We start from the raw sequence: 6000 nt of genomic DNA on the forward strand, positions 1-6000 counted from the left end.
GGTTCCAGCCTCTCAGTTAGACGCACAAAGGAGGACCCCTTAAAAGTTTGACCTTTTTCTTTCCCAAGTGGCTGGATTTCATCTGGATTCCTCACTTTGAACTGATATCCAATATGTGAAATTTAACAGTGGTGACTATCCATCTCTATCTCTAGTACTCTTCACAGCAAACAGACACTTCTAGAGAAAAAACAGGCAATTTAACTCTGCATTGAGTGCTGACTACATGCACACAAGGATGATACTGAACCCGACAGGCATCACGGGTGTGTGGTCAAACATCACTGCTACAAATGCACCCATCTCCCAGAGCAATGGTCCCTGAGGGCTATTCTCCTCACCTGTTCTGTCCACACAGCCTTAACTGGGGAGCCATCAGAAGCTGCATCTGCAACACAAACACAAATATTAGAAATTGGCTTAAGAATTTCATCTGGGTTGGGCTTAGATCTGCAGCATACAGCCTGCTATATCAGGATGGCAATCTCAAAAAAAATCAAAGTGACCCTTACAATCTTATTTTCTCACTCACCCTGGCAATTGGAAACCTATTTACACCAGTCTAAATTGATGTGGCATACCTCCCATAAGTTAATAAACTAAAAGGCAGACAAGAGGAAGTCAAAGGAGCCAGAGACAAAAACCAAGATTAGGAGACACTGGTCATTTTCTGGCTACCTAGCAACCAACAATCCTTCAGCTCCACTCCTACCGCATACCACACTTGTTTGAATCTGGTCTTCTTGTAGGAGATTTCTCATTGTGAATAGTGTGGCTATATGGGAAGCCGAGCGGAAGAGCCAGATTCTTCCTCTACAGCTACGGGAATGGGTACGTGACCAATGAGACCAATCAGGGAGTTAAATCTCCAGCTGGTAACCCAAAGATGGAGGGAACAATTTGAGGTCAGATACTCTGGAGAAACAGGGGCACACAATGTCCCAGACATTTCTACAGCATCCCCTTGTGTGCCTTCTCAGCGCTGAGGCCCCTGTGCTCCCTTGCTTCCTGATGGTCCTTCAGCCCAGATTTCAGCCCCTCAGCCAATCTCTGTGTCCTCAAGATACTCCCAAGGCAGAGTCAGTTCCCCTTGGTTGCCACCAAGAGTCCTGACAGATACAGTAGGAATCCACTCCTCATTTCATTCTTCCTACCGGCAAGGTCAAAAAGAACTGAAACTGGGCTTCCCTGGTGGCGCAGTGGTTGAGAGTCCGCCTGCCGATGCAGGGGACACGGGTTCGTGCCCCGGTCCGGGAAGATCCCACATGCCGCGGAGCGGCTGGGCCCGTGAGCCATGGCCACTGAGCCTGCGCGTCCGGAGCCTGTTGCTCTGCAAGGCGAGAGAACACAACACTGAGAGGCCCGCGTACCGCAAAAAAAAAAAAGAAGAAGAACTGAAACTAAAACCTGCTAAGTATCTTTTGAAAATACTCCGAGAATTTCAGTCTCCCAGCTCTCGGGATGCACAGTGGCTCATTTTCCCTATGTTGAAGCATTTGCTCCAGTCGTGTGTAGTTTATTGAGTTGATGGCACTTAGCCCAGCAGCTTTGCTGTTATACTCGCAGAGGTCTTTTCAGTCATGTGTTCATTTATTTTTAAGCCACAATCGAAATAAGGTAGAAACAGCCCCCATCTCCTTTCCACAGAATCAGAGAGGTTAGGACAGAGAAAACTTTAGAGATGCTCTAATCCAACATCCCCATTTTACAAACTAAGCAGAACTTTCTTCTTGGGAAAAGTAAGGAGATTCTCTATGAAGACTTAACCTTTGTTCCAAAGTTATTCATGCCTTAAACCAGGATTAAAAAACAATTTCCTTTTCTTCACATTATGGGGTGTGTCTCAAGCTTAATTAGATTCATTTTTTCTAAGAATCCTAGGGTTACATTACCTAGAGTGCGTGTATACAGGCACATCATTTTTCACTTAATTACTGAACTGGTCTCTTAACTGGGCTTTTTTTTTTCTTTTTTTTTTTTTGGCGGTACGTGGGCCTCTCACTGTTGTGGCCTCTCCCGTTGCAGAGTACAGGCTCCGGACGCACAGGCTCAGCAGCCATGGCTCACGGGCCCAGCCGCTACGCGGCATGTGGGATCTTCCTGGACCGGGGCACAAACCCGCGTCCCCTGCATCGGCAGGTGGACTCTCAACCACTGCGCCACCAGGGAAGCCCTTAACTGGGCTTTTTACTTATAGCCTCAGTATCCCCACCGATTCCCTAAGATAGGTTCAGTAATTCCACAGTAGCCTACACTGGCCTCAGATTGGGGCATTTATCAGCCTGTATGATATGTGGTTGTTTTCTCCTCCCCCTAGTGACACTGTGAAATCAGTACAAATGGTTGTTGAAGAAATTGTTTAACATATAAACTCCATGAAAATAGTTTTGTCTGCTTTATTGGCTCCGAATCCCCAGCACCTAAAACAATGCCTGGCATGTAGCGGGCTCTCAATAATTTTTTTTAAATTAATGAGTGAATAAATGAATGAATGAACAAATTATCTGGGCATAGTCTCAGATGTGGAGTTAAAATGACCAGAGAGAACAGAGAGGTCCCCTATGCAGGCTCTCAGAGCAGCTCTTCCCCAAGAAGGTGGAGAAGAGACCAGAAAATGTGAGGTTCTGGGATTGTGAAATTGCCTTGATTCTTACTCTGACAAAACCTCTCCGTAATCGCAAATGGGCTCATTTCCCAACACAGCTATGAAGATGGGAGGTGAGATAGGGAAGATGCAGCCTTTGTGGTTACATGTGAATTCCAGATGTTCACTGGAGCTGCCTGGCCCATGAGTTATGGATAACATCAGTTTGACCTCTTTTTCCATGCCCTGCAGAGGTCCAAAGTCTGCCAAATTTTTTCCTTTATTCTCATGACCACTGCCTGTTTCTGGTCCATGCCACTGCAATCAACCATATCGCTTAACTATTCAAACATCAACAACAAAAACAAAAATTATCTGTAGTTTTTAATATAATAAACTTCATTTAAGCATTTGTGGTATGAGGGGTGCTTGCAGGGTTTGTGGGGAAAAGGGAGAATAGAGGTGTGGAATTTCTGCCAGCTACTTAGTTTTCAATTAGTTTTCAGTCCACAATTTCATTAAATTCTCATTAAATTAAATTCTCTCTCTCTCTCTCTCTTTCTCTCTCTCTCTCTTACACACATACACACACACATACACACACACCACAACCACAGGAAAAGAATGAAACCCCCCCTTTGTCTGTTGAGATTCTGGTTAACTTTTATCCTGAGTGGCTTACCAAAGATCACCTGCCTTAAAAGGTTTTGTGAAGCAGGATCAAGACGGTAGAGCCAGAGAACACTAAGCTCACCTCGCCTCAGAACATATCAAAACTACAACTGTTGGGGCTTCCCTGGTGGCGCAGTGGTTGAGAGTCTGCCTGCCGATGCAGGGGACACGGGTTCGTGCCCCGGTCTGGGAAGATCCCACATTGCCGCGGAGCGGCTGGGCCCATGAGCCATGGCCGCTGAGCCTGCGCGTCCGGAGCCTGTGCTCCGCAACGGGAGAGGCCACAACAGTGAGAGGCCCGCGTAGCGCAAAACAAACAAACAAACAAACAAAAAAAACTACAACTGTATATAGAACAACTCTCGCTGAAATAGGCTTGAAGACTAACAGAACGGCTCTTCTAAGACCAAGGCTGTAAAGAAAGATTCACGTGGATTCTGGTAGAAGGGAAGAAGTTGTCTGGTTGGGACCCACATCCCTAGTGGGGGACTCAGAAGAAGCGGGAGATGCCACAGGCCCGGAAACCTCCCTGACGGAGCAAGGGATTCAAGCCATTTATTAGGCATCCCAGCCCTGGGGTCCCACGTCGGGAAGATGAGCCCCCTTAGCCGGCCTGAAAACCGGTGGGGCTACCAGAGGGCTGTAAGAAACCTAGACCTACTCTAGAAGAACATGTGCACAGGCTTGCTTGCTCCCAGGCACAGCACAGAGGCAGCAGATAGAAAAGTGTCAGGGCTCTGGCCGACTTGCTAGGCCTACCCCAGGGCACCTTGTTCCCCCACCGGGTCCTGCTCCAGCCCCTCTGGCGCCGGTGTGGCTCCCACTAGGGCTGAGGCTGCCGTTGCCCATGATAGCGGACACACTTAGAGGGAATAAGCCACCTTAGCTCAGCCCTGCCTCTGACCAGGGTGGGGCAGCCCATCTGTGCACACACTCAGGAGGGAACAAAAGAGCTCCAGAGCTGAGCCCACCATTGCCAGCACACTTGTGCATGAGCACACTTGGGAGGGAGCGAAAGCAGCTTAGTAGTGGCTAAGTAGTGGCTGCAACCCCTCAGGCCCTGACCTGGCCTCTAACCAAGGCATGCTTACTGAGGAAAATGTGAAACCAGAAGAGAAGTGTAGCCCCAAGCTCTGGGCCCTGGCCATGACCCCAACCAAGGAGGAGGCTGCCATCCTACCCAGGAGAAACCCAATTCCATCAGGAACCCTGCTCCAGCCGCTCGGGCCCCAACCCTGCCCTCGATAGGGTGATGACTGCCACTGAGCCTAGGAGAAGCCCAGGTGTACACCCTACTCAGGCTCTAGCCCTTCTAACTCCAGCCCTACCTCCTGCCAAGGCTGTGGCTGCCAGCACATCCTTGGGGAAGGCATGGCCAGTGCTCTCTTCAGAGCCAGCTCTCCCATCAAAGCCACTGGGCACACACAGATTGAATAGGGATTCTTCCACACAAGGACACCCCTTCAAGAACGGGACAGGTAACCGTTTCACCTAATTTCCTAGAGACAGAGAAAGGTAAACAAATTGAGAAGACAGAGGAATGTGTTTCAAATGAAAGAACAAGAAAAGAACACTTGGGCTTCCTTGGTGGCGCAGTGGTTGGGAGCCCGCCTGCCGATGCAGGTGACGTGGGTTCGTGCCCCGGTCCGGGAGGATCCCACATGCCGCAGAGCGGCTGGGCCCGTGAGCCATGGCCGCTGAGCCTGCGCGTCCGGAGCCTGTGCTCCGCAACAGGAGAGGCCACAACAGTGAGAGGCCCGCATACCGCAAAAAAAAAAAAAAAGAAAAGAACAATTGAACAAAACCCTAATGAAACAGAGATAAATAATTTACCTGATGAAGAGTTCAAAGAAATAGGGATAAGAATGCTAACTGAGCTTGGAAAAAGAATAGATAGACACAGTGAGAATTTCAGCAAAGAACTAAAAAGTATAAAAAAGAGATGAGATGAAGAATACAATAATTGAAATGAAAAATACACTAGAAGGAACTACAGCAGATTAAGTAATACAGAACAATGCATAAACAATCTGGATGACAGAATAATGAAAATCACCCAATCAGAAGAGCAAAAAGAAAAACAAATTTTTGAAAAAGAAGATAGTTTAAGGGACATTTGGGGTAACATCAAGCATACCAACATTCACATTATAGGGGTCCCAGAAGGAGAAGAGAGAGAGAAAAAGGTAGAAGATATAGTTAATGAAATTATACCTGAAAACTTCCCTAACCTGAAGAAGGAAACAGCTTTCCAGGTACAAGAAAGCACAGAGAGTTCCAAACAAGATGTGTCCAAAGAGACCCAAACCAAGACATATCGTAATTAAAATGGCAAAAGTTAGAGAGAGAATTTTAAAGGCAGCAAGGAAAAACAGAATCACATACAAGGGAAGCTCCCATGAGGCTGATTTTTCAGCACAAACTTTGCAGGCCAGAAGGGAGTGACATGGTATATTTAAAGTGCTAAAAGGAAAAAACTTACAACCTAGGATACTCTAGCCAGCAAGATTATCATTCAGAACTGAAGATAAAGAGCTTCTCAAAAAAAGCACAGACTAAAAGAGTTCATCAATACTAAACCAACCTTACAAGAAGTGTTAAAGGGTCTTCTTTAAGTGAAAAAGAAAAGGCTAAAACAAGAAATAAGAAATTATAGAAAGGGAAAGATTCCACTGGTAAAGGCAAATATATAGTAAAGGCTTAAATAATCACTTAAATAAACTAGTACAAAGATTAAAAGACAA

This window comes from Aethalodelphis obliquidens, unplaced genomic scaffold, assembly GCF_003676395.1.
Source record: "Aethalodelphis obliquidens isolate GAN/ISIS:26980383/991018 unplaced genomic scaffold, ASM367639v1 scaffold68, whole genome shotgun sequence".
In the NCBI taxonomy this organism is placed as follows: Eukaryota; Metazoa; Chordata; class Mammalia; order Artiodactyla; family Delphinidae; genus Aethalodelphis; species Aethalodelphis obliquidens.